At 44.9% G+C, this 22,010-nt stretch overlaps 1 protein-coding gene and 1 pseudogene across 1 annotated transcript in view; both read right to left on the minus strand.

Annotated features, from left to right (window-relative positions):
• Positions 1–22,010, minus strand: part of SYNPO2 (synaptopodin 2) — a 788,878-nt gene that overhangs the window by 381,981 nt on the left and 384,887 nt on the right. The window lies entirely within an intron of this gene.
• Positions 16,928–18,385, minus strand: LOC147727356 (uncharacterized; annotated as a pseudogene).

Consider the following 22,010-nt stretch of genomic DNA (forward strand, 5'->3'; position numbering starts at 1 on the left):
ACCTGTAGGCGTTGAGTGTATATTGTTTGGCTCGCGAACACACTCTTAAAATAGTATCACTTGGCAACCAGTGTTTTGAAAATTACGATAATAGAAAAACTTTTTTTTACATATGCTCTATTTATGGGCCTTCTTTAGATAATTCCCTGCCAAACAGCAGGAACTACCACACAGGGAGTTAGTTGTAAAGTTGTAACTATACTTTCATTTCTAAACTTTAGTTGCATAGATATACTTCCAGCACTTGCACAACACAGTAATATTTTATTTCACCTGTTAGTATTAGCAGCTTGTATTAATATAATAGTTTGCTTGGTGTGTATGACTGTCTTAGTGTTTTAATTCGCAATCAATCTATTGCTTTGAGAGCATATTGTTGAAAAAGTGGAAAAGTGGTTAATCGCTTGCAAATACACACAGTGGAACGCTGAATAAGACCACTGATTATGGGGTCCAGGCGCAGCTTTAATGGGATAGTTTAATTCCTCTCAACTATAAAATGTTCGTATTTTAATTATCTATGTTCTTTTGCCCCTAAATAATTTTGCTGCGTGTATTTCAAAACGACTCTTACCCCTGTTCTCAGTTTGCTCCACTTCCACAGATGTTAAGCAGAATTAGAGCTTTTTTCTCCTGCTTACTCGACTTTAAATCCCTTGAGAAGAGGGGCAGTGTCTATAGTCCCTAAAAGTCAAAACGTAGGCCTCTTTTGGGAAATCCAGCTGAAAATATTTGAATGGTTTTGTAAATAAATGTGTGCATTGCAAAATGAACTGCTTTTTTAGGTTTTGCCTGAACAGCTCTTACACTGTGCTTGTTTGGTTTTCATCTGCTCTTTACCTAATATCCAAATAACTCCACCCATTTCAAGCGTTCTTGTCTGGGAGAATTTTTTTTTCTTTGTCCTTCACCCGTAACCTAATTTTGCCACTTTATAGTATCACCAGTAACAGCCCAATATATTGCCTTTCTCAATAAACAAGCCATAACACTTTCACAGAGTTTCAGTAAGTTATATTGCACAACTGCTCACCAAGCTACAACGTACCCATAAAAAATGTATTATTAATCACATTGGCGGAACCTATAGCATTTAACAGTGCTAATTGCTATTTTTTTTTATTACACATAGTGAATAATATAAAATTTTCACTGAGTGCAATAAAAAATGGAATACAATTAGCTGGAATATATAGCTATCTGGCAATTGAGGTAAGCAAAACAATGTTTAAATGTGCGTTGTGTGCTTAGCTGCAAGTAAAGGTGTTTTTATGTGAGAAAGACTGTATGTATGTGTAAGCACGTGTCTGTTAGTGAACGCAAAGGTCAAATGGAGTGTAATGTCACTTCTGCTACCCCAGGACGTTTGGTGAATTGGCATTCATGCTTTAGTCCTGTTTACTTTCTATTCCAGTCGCGGACTCCATGGCACCTGAGATGAGGGGTAGCAGGACAGTGCCAGGATGCCAAAGAGAGAGTCAGGAGCAGCACCTGCGACACCCGTTAACGTGACTGAGTAACGCCTTGGATCCAAATTAAAAGCATAGGTTGAGGAGGAAGGCAGTGTGTGGGAAGGGCACCAGCAGCATAAATAGTTCTGCTAGTTATCGTTAATATCAAATTATAAGATGACTCCTTGTCATCAGAGGCACCATGTTCCAGTTGCATGATTCAATTTAATGAACCAATGCTTTTCTAGAGTAACAATTCAGGTTCAGTTGAATTAATTGGACATAAGCTCCAGACGTTTCTGCCTATCACTGTTGTGACGTCTCACAATGCTTCCGGGTCTCAGTGCAGCTGCACAGCCATAACATGATGATGTCCCATGAGTCACTGTGTCAGGCTTTTGAAGTACTTTCACATGGTTGTAGTCACCCTGTTTCTCAGATGAGTTAACCATTTGAGTGCTATCAATCATGTAGATGCCTGCGTTCAATGGACTGACTTTTCATTTGCTTGCTGACGTCAACTTTATGTATTTGTGTTTTAGTGATGTATGCGCCCCAACTGTTAGTAAAGTAGCTCAGTGAGTTAAATGCTGACTGCTACCAACTATGGGCACTACATGTCACGAGTATGAATGCTTTTAACGCCATCTTATTCTTCCAAATGAGCTGACCATTAATTTGCGAAATAGGAATACATGCTTCTAACAGTGCCTGGAAAACAAATCACTGCAGTATGAAGCAACTAATAAAAATAAGCTATTATGTTTTTACAGTCACCTATGGGAGCAAACGGATCATTTTATGGGAATAAGTGGCTTTTAACATCCAAGGAGCAAAGCAGGGGAACAGCTTAGGGATATTTAGGGGGTGTAAATCTCACATTTCTCAGCTAAAGAAGTCAGTGACTGAAGAGTGGAGGGGTGAGATGACCATTGTTTGGAATGGACTTTTTCCACGAGGAACAGGGTCAGTAGAGGCACAGTGGGTGAAAAAATGATGGGTTGTAATGCTAGCCCAAGCAACTGCCACTGGTTAGACTACGAGCAAGCGTTCATCTGAACATATTTTGGGTGTTTACTTGGCAGTAGTATGACTGGAAACAAGCTAGCCTGGCTCATGAGGTGTGTTACCCCAAAACCGGTCCCAGGATGTCTGTTTCCGGTTCAAGGAAGACTTGGCTTGGCAGTTCAGGCTGGACTGTTCCCATGAGGCACAGAGTCAAGACTGATTTGCATATAGCTGGTTCTGAACTGGGGTGGCAAAGTGAGCTAAAGAACGACGATTGATTCAACCCACATCGGTGAAAAGTATCAGCGCTCCGCCCAACATCTCCTTGTGTTTGCTTTGTTCGCACTAAGTTGGTGGGGTATGTCCAGACTATGCCTGGGCGGTAAATTCTGTTTTGCTAGCGGAATTTGCAGAATTGAGGTAATTTTGTGTTCCGCGGAGAACACGGAATAGCCAAAAATTCCACGATCCGCGACTTCGCAGAATGTTTTGCTTGTTGGTGCTTTCAAAATGTGTGTTCGTGAGATATTTCCCCCCCGAGCAGGCAAACAGCATTTGCGAACAGGAAAAAAGCACCGCAAACAGGTGGAACAAGCAATTCCGCGTGTTCGTCGAACTCTGCGGGCTCACAGAGATTTTTTACAGGTTTGCGGAGCTTTGCGTAGCGCGATTATGCAAATTCTACCAATCCCTAGTCCAGACGTGGGTCCCTTGCTCATTTTGCCACTGGATTCTAGCTAGCCTGGCTGATGAGGGGTGTTACCCAGAAACTGGTCCCAGGATGCTTGTTTCCGGTCCAGGGTAAACATGGCTTTGCAGTTCAGGCTGAACTGTTCCCATGAGGCACAGGGTCAAGACTGATTTGCCTATATCACAGCTCCAAGGCAACCCTCAAAACCTTCAGACGTACCTGCTTAAAAAATTTTGGAGCTCCAAATTTATATACAAATGCCTCACCGCCTCCCCTACCTTCCGCTCTCCCCATTTCTCCTAACAACCTACCCCAAGCTGACTCCTCTGGTTTGACAAGTAGCATCCGGATGCTTTTAAACTGGAATGCTGCTGTGTATAGACTAACATCAGGAAGGGCTAGTCCGCCTTTCTTTAATCTGCGTCTGAGTTTTTTCCATGCCAATCGGACCCCCTTATCTTCCCACACATAGCTCCCGATCTTGCTCTGTACCTTACTTAGACATTTTTTCGTAAAGGTTAATGGTATAGAAGTAAATAGGTAAGACAGCTTAGGTAGAATGACCATCTTTACCAAATTGGTTTTTCCGTTAATGGTTAAGGGAAGATTCCTCCATCTACTAAAGAGGCTTTCTATTTCTTTAATGATTCTATTGAGATTAATCTGAGGGATTTTTTCCAAATCCTTAACAATATAGATCCCTAGATATCTCAGCTCTGCGCTGAGCCTTCCTGCCCGCTCCAAGTTCCAGCACATCACCGCTGTCTTTGTTTTATTAACTAAATATCCAGATAAAGACCCAAATTCCCCCACAGGCTCCTCTACCCGCGGAATCACTGCCTCAGGATCGCTCGTATACAGTATTAAATCATCTGCATAGATGTAGTTGGGGCATAGGTTATTATTCAGACAATGCCCCTGTTTGGGATGCACCTGGAACCGGGCTGCCTTAGAGACAGTCTGGCTTTGCCTATAAGAAGGGCGGGCATCACTACCTGGGCCGAGCTGGTAGACTCTGGGGGGATTCATCCATGGGAATATTTGAGAGCAAAGATTGGACCAGGGTTTTCTAGATTCAAATACCTACAGTTGGTGTCATGGTATGTGGGAATGGGGAGATTGAAGGGCTGTGGCAATTCACTCTCCCAATTAAGTAGGAAATCTCAGTGTGGTATAACCACTTAATGGAAGTTGAAGATCTTGAGGTCCCCCCTTTAGTGGCGGTGTGGACTCAAACCCCATATGGGCCATCGATCGATTCCCTATATGAGCCCTCATTAAATGTTTTGAATAAATATGTCAAACCTGCCTGTTCCAAAAAGAACCATTTTTTTGTCATCAACAGACTTTACTATACTCCCGCCAAGATTCCCAAGTTTGCCCCAGAGACACCTCCTAAATGTCCAAGATGTCTGCTACCCCTAGCTAACAACCTATGTATTTTTAGAGTGTCCAGAATTGGCAATTTTTTGGAAAGAGGTGAGTGACTCTATTCGAGATATTTTTAATACAAATATTGATATCAACATGTCACTGGTCTTTTTTGGGGATGATGGCCGATTCTGTCAGACGACTTCACAGATAAACAGAGGTTTACTAATTTACTCGGTATTGTTAGCCCGGAGAGAAATCCGCAAGAAGTGGAAAGATCCCCTGCCACCAAAAAGGGAGGACTGGCTCAAGGCCTCAATTGCTATGGCTCGTCTAGAATATGAGGGCGCGGAAGATAAGCCATTAAACATCTGGCATCCTTTTGTGAGCTGGGGCCATAATTTATGATTAATATAATTGGTCTAATGATTACACCAAGTTCCCTCACAAAAGGGATCGGTCGGACGACCCAAGCGAGTGCGGTAAGCCGGAAGGACCACAGTTCGTAAGAGCGGCATCGTAAGACCCGCAGAGGCTTGATAGGTTAGATGAGGACCAAAAAAGATTTTAAAAAAAAGACTGATTTGCATATAGCCAGGTCTGAACTGGGGTGGCAAATTGAGCTAAAGAACGACAATGGATTCAACCCAGGTCTATGACTGGGGTATAGTGTTTGAAAAGTTTCAGCGCTCCGTCCATCATCTCCTTGTGTTTGCAGCTTTGTAAGCCTGCTACTGACAATGTTTGTGAATTAAAAAAGTATTACATTTGCATCCATTCCAAGAGTACTTCTAAGGGTGTACATTTACTACTTTTTTGGTAAACTACCCACTATATATATTTAAGATTCAAGATCCATAAAATGAACAAGTTAAAACCTCTTAGTGGAATGCGAATGTTGAGAACGAAAAAATGACAGACATCGAAGACCAGACTTCAGGCCCCTAGACCCAATCCAAGAATGCATTTTGATGGGTGTCATATCCCAAACATCCCAGCATAGGATATGGCCCTGTCTGTACCATCTGGTAATTCTGCCTGGAAACATTCACCTACATCACAACAGCCTGTAGTCTCTGCCATGGTATCATATATTTTAAATATATTTTCACTGCATATACTCTTCTTTGTGTCTGCTACAAGAAGCCTTGAATGTGTGACCTTGCATTTTTGTGCGGTGATGCGGACCACTGCACAAAAATGCGTTAGTATCCCGCCTGATTCGTGGTACTTGCTGGGCTGGCAGCCGTGCACTAATAGGAAAATGAATGCAGAAAGTGCACAAGCACAACTTGTGCTTTCAGGATTCTGAAAACACACTTCATGTTTCAGACTGCATTTCTTTTATTAGTGCGGGGCTGAGGAGCTGATTGTGGCCTTTGGCAGTTTTATATAGCGCTACCTCGATCCAAAGGTATCAAATCGCTTTACATAAGCACCAGACAGACACATTCATTTTTATGGTACCTATACTCCAGTGCTTCCACACCATCTATTACTTTTCTTCATACTTGTTTTATTGTGCCCTCTCTTCTGTGTTTCCTTTTTATGGTGATTTATTTTTGTAATTCTTTAAATATTCTGTACTGCACCCTCTCCAATGATAGGCTGAAGCTCTCCTGCCCTGCATGGATTAATTGTGGCACCAGCCATCACTGTGTCATTACCCTGCAGTGACCAGCTATTACCAATCGCAAGGAGGTAAGAAAAGAAGAGAGAGGGACCATTATTGGTGCTAGGCTCTTGTCATGTGTTTGAAATAGAGATGCCTTGAGGCCTTTCATATGTGAGGACACAAAGGCACGAGCCATTTCTGCTATTTTATAAAAGGTAAAGGATATTTAAATCAGAACCTTTTGGTCTTCTAAATTGCAATCCCAAAACAAAGAAAAAATCAAAACGCAGGACAGTTTTTATTTAAATGAAGTAGTTGTAAAGCGGGTGCTGTCTTTATTAGCTTTGCAGGCAGAATGTGGTTCAATATATTCATCTAATTTTAAAAAGCATATATGTTAATTTTTTTAAGAACAAATAAAATGTGCCTTGGAAATACTATAACATATTTGTCCGGCAATATAAAACACGGGAAAATACAAACATTACTTGTAGTTTGGATTGGGAGCTATAAAATCATCTATGTGAACTGTTTTCTGTTTTGCCCTAAATCCTGTGCAGCTGGTGGTTTGGATCATGGCATGTGCCAACCGATATACTTTCATAAAGGGGTTGAATGCTGAGGCCAGAACTCCTCCCTCAATTTTCTAACCTGAAACTTAATTAGAGCCCTGGCAGAAGGCAACAGACTGTGTTGCTAGTGCTTAATTTAAGCCAGTGGTTGCAGGAGAAGTCTAAGGTTTAAAACATACTGGAGTGGTTAGGGTTGTCTTTACTAATAAGAATGTATTTCTACCCAAACCAACCCCTTTTACCATCATTAGTATAGCGAAAGATAAGGAATAAAATATAACTCTTTAACCTATACCATGCAGTTTGCAAGCAGCTCTTTGACACTTCATAAGTTACTATTCTGTATCACAACTGTAAGTTATGAACTGCAAGTAACAAAAGGTTCTCTACAACAAAAGCAGTAACCTACTGGACTATCCACATAAAATACAGTTCTGTTATGTGTATGGTACACATTTTTGTAACAGGCATATTAACCCTCTGTACTACTTTATGATGAGTCAAAACTGCAACTAGAGAAACCACTCTCTCCAGCAGAAATATTATTCACGGGAAACCTCCTTTACCTCGCAGTCTCAACAACGACCAGCCTTTCCAAAGCATTCACTGCCCTGACTGCGACTTTACCACAAGTTACTTTTCACCCAGAAGTAGTTATGATGACTTGCTGTAGGGGGCTACTTTTTGGACTGGTGACAATCTATCTCTGACGGGATAGCCAGACATTTCTCCATAGCTTGCACATCAAATTGTAAATATGTTATGTAATTGTGTATATATGTGATCTTGTGTAGGCTCCCAACATCCCCCCCCTATGAATAGTGCTTGAGTTGAGGCTCTTTAGTAAAATCTTATTATGATACCACCATTGGAGTCCCATGCTTTTCTAAACCCAAAGTGTACTTGCATGTGTAACCAATTCATGTAATTGCGTATATATCTAAATTGAAAACCTGCCTTAAGACACTTCATGTGGGGCTACATGTGTGAAAATGCACTCTCTTTTCATTTTTTAAGCAAAAGTTTGGAGTGATATTTGGTGCTGCACCCACAAACACTTTCTGGTTCCATGCGCACATAGCCTTAATTGCAGCGCACAGAGACCTTATACTGCCGCACACAGGAAAAAAATTAGAGGGAACATTGCTTAGGAAGTGTCATGGATTGGAAAAAGGATGACAATTATCATGTCTTGTTCCAGCTGAACAGTGACTCTGCTACATCTTCTGTCTTTATTCAATCAACTGGCCAATCCCCTTAAAACATCCATTCTCTGTGCTGTACGGTATTATTCATTGATCTATCAGCCTCCACTGACATAGATCTCAAACATTCAGGAAGCATTAAGAAGCAGTGAGGATATCATGAGTGACATCATGTAAGCAGGGATGGATGAAGCTTTAAGCCTCATCTTTGAAGTTGGTGTAAATTTGGAAACGTTGTCCTTCACAAAGTCATGCAAAGTCAGAAAAGAACAATAGTTTCTTACCTGTAATCTGTGGTTCTCCAGTATTGGTGTGTGGCGATTTTGAGATCACGAGGACAGTATTCCAGGTATGCAGAGAAATCAGGAAGAATCATGGTAACTACAAGTCCCAGACTGCCCTGGGATTTTCTAGTGGGATATAAGCACTTCCTTTCCAAGGGGAAAGTGCTTGTCAATTAATCCTGTTGGAGAATCAAGGAGGGCGGATGGTGTTCCCCGCCGGATCCCAGCGAGAAGAGCACAGCCTTTTTGGAAGCCTGTTTGTCCTGACTTCAAGTGCCTGAATACCGGCTGGTATTGTAACCCCATTCTGATTGTTTGTGAGAAAAGCGCGGGCTCGCCTTTTCTCTACTTGTCCTGAAAGCTTTGGAAACTGGATACTTTGTTTCTGCTAAATAGTAAGTGTAGCCGCGATGTTCTTGTGAGGCCGAGACGCTTCTGATTTAACACGCGAGAAATGTAACAGTGTTTCTATTTCTGTAAGCGACCGGATTTTGGACGCGCTCAGGGAAAAACACTGTTAGTTTGTAGCAAGGTTTTTGTGTAGTTAAGCAGGTACTGAATCTCCGGAGTATAATCGCCTGCTCTTTGTATTCGAGACATTTGTAGCGCTGCAAAGCCAACGTTATTATTTCTTTGTGCCAGAGACACTGTATCTTTTTGTGGATAATCCTGCCCCAGTATTGTGAAGGAAACAATAAGAAGGGAGCACGAGTGAAAGAGAAGTAACTTTCTTGAAGGGGACTAGTGCTGTGAAGAGGCACGTGTTTTGGTATTAGCCTCCTGAACCTGCATTTGTTTTGGACTTTCTTTTATCGGCATCAGTGAGATAAGTCTGGGATTACACTGGAAATAAAGGAAGGGAATAGAGGAATCCTGGTGAGTGAAGAAAGGCACACGCACAATACAGGAAAAACAGGGGTCAGTGAGTATATGAGTAATTGTGTGTTTTGTCATCCCACTTGCAGCCTTGAAGGTATACTAGACCCAGCCCAAAGAGTAAATCAAGTCCCAGAGAGAAGTCGGGGGAACACACCTTCATCCTCTTTCCCTTTTTCCCTCTGGGGTGCGGAGTCTGACAGAGTAGTATATATTCTCTGCTGGGTTCCGTATTGTGAGGAAATAAGGGACTTAGCGTCAGATATCGTCTCTGCTTGGCCACAGGACAAGGTTAGTGGTGTTCTTGGAGCTTACACTACTGCCAATCTCGACAGATTGACAAGCCCAAGTGTACGAGCCCGGCCTAGACGATGAATATAGAAAGTGTGTTGAAGTCTGTGGTAGAGAGCCTTGCTGCTCTGCAACAGGAGGTCACTACTTCTAGAACGGAGAATCAGGTGTTATATAAGGAAGTGGGGGTGCTTCGGACAGAAGTAGCAGGGTTAGCACGTAAACATACAGGAGGGGCGTCTTACATCAAGCCAGCCACATTACAACCCCCTGCATCTACGGTCTCTCAGGGAGCTGAAGGGGGGGGGGGTTTCTCTGTCCTCCTCAGACACTTCTTCACCTCCTGACACTGTACCCACCGTGCATGTGATACAAAGCACGGGTATTCCTCTTGCGCCCCCTGAAAGGTTCTATGGGGATCCCCGTAAGTTTGAGACCTTCCTGAACCAGTGTAGATTACACTTTTTGTGTAAACCAGGGGTGTTCCAGGAAGATGGTGCGAAAACGGCGTTCATGATGTCGTATATGGGAGGCAATGCATCTAGTTGGTCGATACCCTTGGTGGAGAGAAATGATCCTGTGTTGCACAATTTCGAGGACTTTTGTTTAGAACTACGAAGACTTTTTGATAGGAAGCTACACATGTTGTCCTTGGATAGAGAGCTATTAACATTGCGCCAAGGGTCTCAAGACTTGCTTTCTTACATCACTTTGTTTAATCGTCTAGTGGTTGAAACAGAGTGGCCCACGGCGAAAAGAATATCTATCTTCTATCAAGGACTAAGAGGGGAGCTTAAAGACGTGTTGGCACAAGTAGTGCAGCTCCCTTCTACCTGTGAAGAGTTGATCGACCTGACAGTCCAATTGGACCACCGACTTCTGGAAAGAAGGGGTGATAGGAACAGAGGAGAAGGACGTTTCTTCTATCCCCGGTTCAAGAATACCACAGAGGGGCATCCGAAATCGCCTGATGGGGTAGAGCCTATGCAGATCGGAGGTATAAGGGGACCCCTCTCCAAGGAAGAGAAGGAGAAGAGAAGAAGACTGAAGCAATGCCTGTATTGTGGCAAGGGAGGCCATTTTATTAAGGATTGTAGAGCAAGAAATGCCTTGCCGGGAAGATTCCAAGGGCCGAATACCCAAGCGATGATTCAATCAGGACGACCGGCGGAAAACTAGAACGCCCAAATCAGGAAGAGGTCTCTGCCTTGGGTTGTCAATTACAAACGATCTCACCAATACTTGCAAACACCTTGCATCCCGCAGTAGCTCATATGAACCTGAAGGTCACCCTGTGGGTTAATTCTCGTGAAGCTATGGAAATCGATGCATTACTGGATTCAGGTGCTACAGGCAACTACATCGATCAAGAATATGCGATGAAGATAGGAATCGTCTGCGAGAAGAAGGACAAACCGGAGTTAGTGAAAGCAGTCGATGGGACTGTCTTGTCATCGGGCCCTGTGTCCTATCATACACGTGCGTTATTGATGCAGACGAACCAGAATCATCAGGAACATATACAATTCGATCTGATTGACGCGCCACAGTTCCGGCTCATCCTTGGAATGCCGTGGTTGACCCTTCACGATCCTAAGGTTAGTTGGGCGGCGCGAACCATCACTCTATCATCGGATTTTTGTAAAGAGAATTGTAGGCAAGCTTTGCCTGACCTGGAAAAGAATAACATCATGCCCTCTGTGTGTTTGGCAACAGAGTGTACCCGAGGACACTATTGTTGCGCCACGGTTCTTCCTGAAGAATACAAGGCTTACCGATCATTGTTCGACAAACAGAAGGCAACGGAGTTACCTCCACATCGAGTGTATGATTGCCGTATTGATCTCATTCCGGGAGCAGACATACCGTGTAGTCGAGTATATGCCTTGACTGAAAAAGAGACGCGGTATCTGAGGAATTACCTCGATGAGAATTTGGCTACGGGATTTATTCGGCATTCTACATCGCCTGCCTCATCCCCCATGTTTTTCATCCCGAAGAAGGACTGCGACGAATTACGACCATGCATCGATTACAGATCCATCAATAGAATGACCATCAAGAATCGATATCCGCTCCCTCTTATACAGGTGCTGTTGGATCAATTGAAGGGTGCCCGTTTCTTTACCAAGCTCGATCTTAGAGGGGCGTATCATCTGGTCAGAGTCCAGAAGGGAGACGAGTGGAAGACGGCGTTTCGAACAAAGTTCGGGTTGTTCGAATATAGAGTGATGCCATTCGGGCTCTGTAACGCCCCTGCCGCCTTCCAATATTTCATGGATGAAGTATTGAGAGGTTGTCTAGAAACCTTTTGTATCGTGTATATCGATGACATTTTGATCTATTCGTCGACCCTTCATGAACATGTGGAGCATGTGAAGATCGTTCTCAGGAAGTTGCAACATCATTCCTTGTATGCCAAGCTTGAAAAATGCCTGTTTCATGTCACGGAGGTCGCATTCCTTGGATATGTCATCAACGCCAAAGGATTCCAAATGGATACTAGTAAGATCGAGGCGATTATCGGATGGAGTACGCCTACAAATGTGAAATCCGTTCAAAGTTTCCTTGGCTTTGCAAATTACTATAGACGGTTCATCAAGGATTTTTCAAAGATAATCCATCCCATCTCCAGCTTGTTGAGAAAAAACACACCGTTTGTATGGAACCAAGAAGCTGCTATCTCCTTCCAGTATCTGAAAGATCAGTTTACCCAAGCTCCCATCCTTCGCCATCCGGATCCTCAAATACCCTTCGTGTTGGAAACGGATGCTTCGCAATATGCAATAGGGGGTATACTATCACAACGCCATCCTGACACTGGTCAACTGCATCCTGTTGCCTTTTTCTCCAAGAAATTGACGCCTTGCGAGATCAACTATTCCATCTCGGATAAAGAACTCCTGGCAATTAAAAGGGCATGTGAAGAATGGCGTCACTACCTATTGGGAGCTGTTCACACAGTTGAAATCTACACAGACCATCGAAATCTTCTGTTCTTGAAAACCGCGAAGGCGCTTACGCCTCGGCAGTTGAGATGGACATTGTTCTTCTCGGATTATGATTTTATTATCAAGTACAGACCTGGACCACAGAATGGTAAAGCGGATGCCCTGTCTCGCCTAGGTGGAACTGAAGACCAACATGCAGGAACCACGGAAGAACCCCCACTAATCCTGAAAGAAGCAAGTGGTTGTCTACCCGCTATAGCCTTGTTGGCTACACAGGACTTTCTGGATGACGTGAAGATAGCCCTGGCAGAGTCAGATGTACAAGCATGGATACAAGAAGATCCGGAACATCGAATGGAAAAAGATGATCTTGCTTACCATGGGTCCGCTATCTATGTACCCACTGAGATCTTACAGCTGCAAGTCCTGAAATGGATACACGACTCCCCCCTAGGAGGCCATTTGGGAATCTACAAGACCATAGTAGGTGTGGAACGCGAGTTCTGGTGGTCCAACCTTAGAGATGATGTGAGACAGTATGTCAAAAACTGTACTGTCTGCATGCAAGGGAAATCCGTCCATGTCAAACCCATGGGATTTCTGAGGCCTCTGCCTATTCCTCCAAAACCCTGGCACACATTGTCTATGGACTTCATAGTTGAAATGCCACCCTGTAATGAAAAGACCGTGATCCTCGTGGTCGTCGACCATTTGACAAAAATGGGTCATTTCATTCCGTTGACGAGTCTTCCTACTTCAGCTGAACTGGCGCAGGTGTTTCTGCAACATATCGTTAGAGCACATGGCATTCCTTGCGTGCTCATTACGGATCGAGGAACCCAATTCACTTCCCGATTCTGGAAGGCTCTTTGTAAGACCATGGACGTCGATGCTCGTCTCTCTTCCTCCTATCACCCCCAGACTGATGGCAAAACAGAACGTCTGAACCAGACGTTGGAACAGTATCTACGCTGCTTTGCTCTGCAAAATGATATGGACTGGACAATGTTAATTTGGATGGCTGAGTTTGCATATAATAATGCCATACACTCCACCTTGGGTTGTTCTCCTTTCTTTTGTTTGTATGGTTATCATCCCAATGCCCTTCCCTTTGAGGTACCCGTGCATTCCCCTGTACCCAGCATTCATGAACATCATGCCCATCTCAAGGCGGTGTTGGTGGCAGCCCGTAACAGCTTGGCGAGTGCTCAATCTTCCCAGAAACGCTTTGCTGATAGGAAGAGATCACCAGCACCTGAATATGGGGTGGGAGACAAGGTGTGGCTTTCCACTAGGCACATACATTTGAAAGGGGAAAACAAGCTGAAACCTAAGTATGTGGGGCCTTACAGCATAGTGGAGGTTATTAACCCTATGGCTATGAGATTGTCCCTCCCTGATTCCTGGAAGATACATCCCGTATTTCATGTTTCCCTCCTCCTTCCTTGTCCTGATGGTGCAAGACTACTGGATAGGCCACTTCCTATTGACATTGATGGGCAGGAGGAATATGAGGTGCAGGCTATCCTTGACTCCCGTATGGTTAGGGGTAGGATCCAATACTTGGTTGGGTGGAAGGGTTACGGACCTGAGGAAAGAACGTGGGAGCCTTTGGCCAATCTGAATTGTCCTGAGTTGGTCGCGCAATTCCATGAAAAGTATCCTGGGAAGCCCGGACGACCGCCGGGACGGCAGTCCTCGAGAGGGGGTTCTGTGGCGATTTTGAGATCACGAGGACAGTATTCCAGGTATGCAGAGAAATCAGGAAGAATCATGGTAACTACAAGTCCCAGACTGCCCTGGGATTTTCTAGTGGGATATAAGCACTTCCTTTCCAAGGGGAAAGTGCTTGTCAATTAATCCTGTTGGAGAATCAAGGAGGGCGGATGGTGTTCCCCGCCGGATCCCAGCGAGAAGATCACAGCCTTTTTGGAAGCCTGTTTGTCCTGACTTCAAGTGCCTGAATACCGGCTGGTATTGTAACCCCATTCTGATTGTTTGTGAGAAAAGCGCGGGCTCGCCTTTTCTCTACTTGTCCTGAAAGCTTTGGAAACTGGATACTTTGTTTCTGCTAAATAGTAAGTGTAGCCGCGATGTTCTTGTGAGGCCGAGACGCTTCTGATTTAACACGCGAGAAATGTAACAGTGTTTCTATTTCTGTAAGCGACCGGATTTTGGACGCGCTCAGGGAAAAACACTGTTAGTTTGTAGCAAGGTTTTTGTGTAGTTAAGCAGGTACTGAATCTCCGGAGTATAATCGCCTGCTCTTTGTATTCGAGACATTTGTAGCGCTGCAAAGCCAACGTTATTATTTCTTTGTGCCAGAGACACTGTATCTTTTTGTGGATAATCCTGCCCCAGTATTGTGAAGGAAACAATAAGAAGGGAGCACGAGTGAAAGAGAAGTAACTTTCTTGAAGGGGACTAGTGCTGTGAAGAGGCACGTGTTTTGGTATTAGCCTCCTGAACCTGCATTTGTTTTGGACTTTCTTTTATCGGCATCAGTGAGATAAGTCTGGGATTACACTGGAAATAAAGGAAGGGAATAGAGGAATCCTGGTGAGTGAAGAAAGGCACACGCACAATACAGGAAAAACAGGGGTCAGTGAGTATATGAGTAATTGTGTGTTTTGTCATCCCACTTGCAGCCTTGAAGGTATACTAGACCCAGCCCAAAGAGTAAATCAAGTCCCAGAGAGAAGTCGGGGGAACACACCTTCATCCTCTTTCCCTTTTTCCCTCTGGGGTGCGGAGTCTGACAGAGTAGTATATATTCTCTGCTGGGTTCCGTATTGTGAGGAAATAAGGGACTTAGCGTCAGATATCGTCTCTGCTTGGCCACAGGACAAGGTTAGTGGTGTTCTTGGAGCTTACACTACTGCCAATCTCGACAGGTGTCTTTCATAGATTCACATGCCTGAATCATTCCCCGTCGTCGGAGTGGGAGTCCCACGGTACATAAAAAAGCAATAATATGCCATAATAACATAGAAAAAACCAAACTTGGTAATACCAACCAGAAAGTAAAGTAGCCCCATCTACAGGAGAAAAAACTTCCACACTCCTGACTATCCTTGTCATTTTGTATAGCCAAAACTGCAGCCAATCAGGCGACAGCACCCACCATAAGGTTCTCCCCAGAGGCTCAGGCTCTCAGATTTAAACCAATGTAGACTATGAGCCTCTGCGGGGAGGTGGGCGGGTTGCATGTGAATCTATGAAAGACACCAATACTGGAGAACCACAGATTACAGGGAAGTAACCATTGTTCTTCTCCAGTATTGGGGTGTCTTTCATAGATTCACATGCCTGAATCAGAGTAGATAGCAGTATATATCCGTGCTTGGAAGACTCTATTTGTAGCATAAGCCTGTACATATGAAAAAGCACATAACCATATAATAGAAAACTCGCATTTCTAAAAGCATGAAAAGTGCAGTTACATGAGCATGTACATAATATTATTTATGAATAAGCGGCTGAAAAGCAGTAAGAGGAGGAGGGAAACAGAGACTCACCTTATCTGAAAAGATTACGCAGAACTGCTTGACCCACTGAAGCATCAGTCTTGCTGGCTGTATCCAAACAATAGTGCTTGGTGAAAGTATGCCTGCTGGCCCAGGTTGCTGCTCTGCAGATGTGCTGAAGAGGAGAAGTCGAGGAAGACATGGCTCTCGTAGAGTGAGCCCTTGGAGCTACCTGCAAAGGTCTTCCTGCTTGTATATGGCAAAAGTCAATAGCTGCAGAGATTCATCTTGCTATTGTTTGCTTAGACACTGCATGACCTTGACGAAGTTTTCCATTGGCGACACCTCTTGATGTCTAGTGTATGCAATGCCCTTTCCGCAGGGTATTGTGGGTTAGAAAAAAATGTCCTTAAGATGACTGGCTCATTCAGGTGAAAGCCGAAGGCACCTTAGGCATGAATTTTGGGTTTGTGCGGAGCACTACTGACTCTGACGTGAACTGCAAGAAAGGTGGATGGACCGTGAAAGCCTGGACATCACTGACTCTTCTAGATGAAGTCAAAGCCAACAAAAGCGATACTTTCCATGTAAGAAATTTCAAATCCACTCTGTGAATTGGTTCAAAAGGGTGGTGCATGAGCTGCGCTAACACTACATTGAGATGCAACGATGGCGGTGGACGACGTACCGGAGGAAACATTCTGAAAAGTCCTTTAAAGAATTGCTGTATTATTCTTGAAGAGTAAAGTAAAGTGGACCGATCCTGAGCATACCTTGAAATGGCTGCTAGGAAAACCTTTAGAGTTGCGTTAGATAATCCAGATTTTGCCAGATGTAATAAAAAAGGCAATATCTGTTCTGGCTTAGCCTGAAAGGGATGAATACCAGCCGAGTGACACCAGATACAGAATCTTTTCCATATAAGTCTGTATGTTTTTTTTTATCGTAGCAGGTGCTCTTGCTTTGGCTAGTACCAACTTGCAATCTGCAGAGATATTCAGATGGGCGAATTCAAGGTACTCAGACGCCAAGCCGCTAATTTCAGAGAAGTCGAGTCCGGATGGTAAATCTGACCATCCTGGATGGAGAGGAGATCCGGTATTGGTCGAAACTGAATTGGTTCGCACTCCGATAGGAGAAGGAGCTCAGTGAACCAAAATTGGCGAGGCCACCTGGGGGCAATGAGAATCAGGCGACACGGTTATTTTTTCATCTTCCGGAGAACTCTGGGAACCAACGGTTTCGGAGGAAAGGCGTAAGCAAATATTTGAGACCAGTTGATCGAAAACGCATTCCCCTGAGAGCACTTGTGGGGATGCCAGCTTGCAAAGAACCAGCATTTGCTGTTCTTCTTGGTTGCAAAGAGATCTAGACCTGGATGACCCTACTGTTGAAAAGTCAGGTCCACCGTTGGTTGATGAAGTTCCCATTCGTGGGTGGACACCGTTGTCCTGCTGAGAGTATCCGCAAGAACGTTTACCGTTCTCGGTACATGGACCGCCAGAAGATTGATAATGTGTTGTATTGCCTATGCCCATATATCTTGGGCTTCCTGAGGCAGAAGAGCCGATCTTGTTCCTCCCTGTTTGTTCAAATAGTGCATGCTTGTAGTATTGTCTGTGCGAACCAATACTGTGGCCCCTTGAACGATTGTGTGAAAGGACTTGAGGGCTAGGAAGATGGCTCTTAGTTCCAACAGATTGATGTGCCAGACCTTCTGGTGAGGACTCCATCTCCCGCTGACTCTCAGCCCTTGAAGATGTGCTCCCCAAACTTCGAGGGATGCGTCTGTGGTGATTGTAAAGTTTGGTGCGTCTTGGAGGAACGCGCAACCCTGTTTTAAATTTCTCTTTTGAATTCACCAGAGAAGAGCACCTCGGATGTGAGGGGTGATCCGGATGAGGTCCTCGAATGAGCCGCGGACCTGCAGCCATTACAGGTTGAGTTCTTCTTGAAGCAGCCTCTTCCTGAGACGGCAATTCGATATCAAAGGAATGCACAAAGAGACCATCCCCAGAAAAGACTTGAATTGTCGGACTGAAACTGACTTTCTTGAGAGTAAAATCCGAGCCATGTCCTGTATTCTTTCTTGCCTCTCGTCCGATACGAAAGCTCGGACCAGCTGTGTGTCTAAAGTTGCCCCCAAGAAAGCTTGCCTTTGGGATGGTTCCAGCTGTGACTTGCTGAAATTGATGGAGAGACCCAGTGACTGGAAGAGAGACAGACACCGCTGGATATGGTTGTCTGTGTCTGCGTAAGAACTCGCCTTGATAAGGCAGTCGTCTAAGTAGGGAAATATTTGTATTCTCTCCAGCCGGAGGTGTGCTGCTACCGGAGCCAGGACCTTTGTAAACACCCTGGGTGCCGAACGCAGCCCAAAGGGGAGTACCTTGAACTGATAATCCCTGCCAGCTACTCTGAATCGTAGGAACTTCCTGTGACGAGGTAAAATGGGGATGTGGAAGTACGCATCTTGGAGGTCCAAGGTGGCCATGTATTCTCCCGCCGAAAGAAGATGCAGTATTTCTTGGAGTGATAGCATCCGGAACGTTAGCATTTTCAAATACTTTTTCAGGGCACGGAGATCCAGGATTGGACGCCATTCCCCAGACTTTATCTTTATTAGAAAGAATCTGGAGTAGAATCCTGTTCATTTCTGAACCTGAGGAACCTTTTCGATTGCTCCTTTTTTAACATCAAATTGATCTGTGAAAACAACTGTTTGACATGAGCTGGAGGTGGGCCCCTTGGGGGGACGTTTGGAGGAAACTTTTCGAATTCGAGGGCATGGTCCTTGGCCACAATGTCCAAGACCCATCCGTCTGATGTCATTGAAAACCATTTTGAGTAGAATTTTGACATCTTTCCTCCAATTTTTATGTGAGACTGCAGCAGTAGCGGTGGCAGGTGATGACACTCATTGTCTTTTATCCTTTCTGCGGTAGGCAAGCTTTCTTTTGTTTTGGGAATAATTAGTGTTGCGCTGGCCGCAGGACTGGTAACGTTTGGTTTGGTAACGTTGATTCCCTTGTCTGTAGGAGGACTGCTGTCTATAACCTCCTCGATTAGAGGAAGATCCACGTCCTCTCGCACCTCGAAAGGGCGGCTTCTGAAATTGTAAGGTGCCCAGGCATCTAGCTGTCTCCGTGTCCTTTTTGATTGTCTGCAAGGCTTCCTCTACTTGCGGGCCAAACAAAAACTCCCCATCGTAAGGCATGTCTAACACCTTAGCCTGATCCTCCTGGCGGAACGAAGTCGCTCTTAGCCAGCCTTGCCTGCGCAAGACAACAGCTTCTGCTAACTGCCTGAATCCGGTTGAAGCTACTTCAACTCCAGAATCAATCATCTCAGCCGAGATCCTTTCACCTTCCTGAAGTATTTTCAGAGCTTCTGACTTGGAGGGCTCTGGAAGCATGTTGACATATGGCGAGATGTCAGACCACATTGCCGGTCATATCTACCCAGAATGGCTAATGAGTTGGCAGCCCGGACTGTAGTTGCTGCCATTGTTGACATACGCTTTCCAATAGCATCCAGAAGCCTGCCGTCTCTATCCGGTGGGGCTGCAATTGGAGAGGAAGGATTTCTAGATCGCTTCTGTGCAGCCTGTACGATCACCGAGTCCAATTTCAGGTGTCCTATAAGGCAAGCTGGGGACTTTTCAGGAGCCTTATATTTTTTATCTATCCTCTGCAGTACTGGAGGGATAGATGCAGGAGTAGACATAACTTTAACTCCCTCTTTCCAGATGAAATCTATAATAGGTATAGAGGAAGTATTCCTGCTGTGCAGTCTCCATGTCAATATGGAAGCGTTTTGTAGCTCTTTCCATTAGAAGATGGAATCCTCCCACGTCTACTGGAGGTGAATCAGCGGTTACCGGAGGTGAAGGAGAAGGTGTTTGGACCTGATAATCGTCCCACCCCGACATCATGGATCTGTCATCGACTTCCCCTTCTTCTCTCTCTTCTTCGTCAGAAGAATGTTATTCTTCAGGCTGATGGGACGCTACAGGTGGAGGAGACCTTGGAGGTCTTAAATCCGATATGGGCGTTTGCACCACAGGTGTAGGAGGCACAGAATCCGCTCACTCAGACGGTGAAAAACACCTGTAATAATCATTTAGCATGTGCTGTAGATTTGTTAGCAATGCTACTGGCATCTGAGCTGAGGGGACATTAGTAACAGGTGATGTCACATGCTCAGGCGAATGTTGGTCATCTTGATCCTCCTCTTGGTATTTGATGTTTAATTCTGAAGGACTTGTAGCCGTTCCAAACCTCTCATCTATGTCAGAAACCTCCTCACTATCTTCAGAGCCCAGTAACTTGTCAGGGACCTGAAGGGGTACCGTTTGAGGTGACAGGCGTAGAGAAGATAAAGGTTCTAGGCCAGAACCGCGTCTCTGAAGCAAGGATGGCTTTGATGTTGATGTAAAAACCGTAGACGGTGACCAAACCTGCATGGTGGTACATGTAGATAGTTGCGGCGTTGACGGAGGCCCCATCGACGGGCTCGTCGACTGGGGCTTGGCTCCAGACGATGAAGAGGTCGTCGTCGACGATTGAGTTGTCTTCGCCGACGAGGAAGGTTTCGTCGACGACGGTGTCTTCGTCGTCAACGATGTCTTCCTCGACGACGGTGTCTTCGTCAACGATGGAGTCTTCGTCGATGGTGCAGGAGTCGTCGACGAGCTCGTCGACGATGGGATGCTCGTCGACGGCGATGGAGCAACCGTCGACGGTGGCGTCGACGAATCTATCGTCGACGGAATCTTCTTCAGCTTGGCCGCCGACGGGGCGCTGACGACGGCAGATGAAGATTCTTTCATCGACGAGATAGGCCTGACAGCGACATAGACCATCGTCGACGGTGAAGACGCTGTCGACATTAACATCTCAGGTTTAGGTGAAGTGAAAGTTACCGTAGACGTAGATGTTGCGTCAACGGGGATCTTCGTCGACACAGGAGTCGACGACGGCATCGTCGACGATAGGGTCTGTTTCTGAGGTAAAGTGTTCTCAAAAGTCATCTTTTGAGGTAATGTTTTAGTTGTTCTTCTCGGGGGTGTGGATGGTCCAAGTTTGCCCTTAGTAGGGGGAGTAGCCTTAGAAAAGGAAGGCCTCTCAGACCCCTTAGAAGATTGTTGCCTCTTTACAATCTTGGCCCCAGGAGAAGACAACACCTCTTCAGCAGCTCTCTTCCTAGAAGCTGCAGTAGACTCAGAGCAATACTGCCTACCTCAGAAACAGGATTATCTTGATCCTTGAGCTTTTGTAGCCACAAAAGCAAGCGGCCCTCTCTGTCACTGAGGGTCTTCTGAGGGAAGGTCCTACATATCTTGCAGTCCTTCACCTGATGGTTAGGGTATAGGCAGTAAATGCACTTCTTGTGGGGATCTTCTTTAAAAAGCCGGAGCTTACCACAAGAGTCACAAGGCCTGAATAAAGATTTCTTAGATGAAGACATCTTCAAAACCAGATTCCTGAAGGAAAATAGAGAAGTACTGAGCAGAACTCAGGGAGACTCCCTTCACATGACGTGCGGTAGAAAATCTGAGAGCCTGAGCCTCTGGGGAGAACCTTCTGATGGGCTGCAGTTTGGGCTATACAAAATTACTAGGATAGTCATGAGTGTGGAAGTTTTTTCTCCTGTAGCTGGGGCTACTTTACTTCCTGGTCGGTATTACCAAGTTTTTTCTATGTTATTATGGCATATTATTGCTTTTTTATGTACCGTGGGACTCCCACTCCGACGACGGGGAATGATTCAGGCATGTGAATCTATGAAAGACACCCCAATACTGGAGAAAAAAAATACTCCTGAAGATACCTGTGTCTCTGTGGACCCCAATATGCCAGGCAGAACAGGCTTTCCCATCAATTCTGATAGCCTACATAGTAGGTAGTCACAATGGTCAAACACAGGAAACACATTAGTGGAAACAGGTTATTTCAGCAATTGTGACTGGGTGGCTTTTGGAGATAGGAGCAATGTGTCCTCTGCCACCAAAGCACAAGCAGGCTGCAGCTGCCACACAACAGGCTTACTGGTGTATGTGACAGAAAGCATAGGTGAGTATGGCACTGTTTCATTAACAGGCTCTTTTTGTACAATAGAATGTAGTCCAAGTGGAAGACTGGAGTGGCTAGAATATGCTGGCAGTAAAGGCATTGCATACAGAAGAATTAAGAATTGCAATGAGAACTATCATAAATGATGATAAGT

The sequence above is a fragment of the Lissotriton vulgaris genome, chromosome 3_1 (assembly GCF_964263255.1).
Source record: "Lissotriton vulgaris chromosome 3_1, aLisVul1.2, whole genome shotgun sequence".
Classification (NCBI taxonomy): domain Eukaryota; kingdom Metazoa; phylum Chordata; class Amphibia; order Caudata; family Salamandridae; genus Lissotriton; species Lissotriton vulgaris.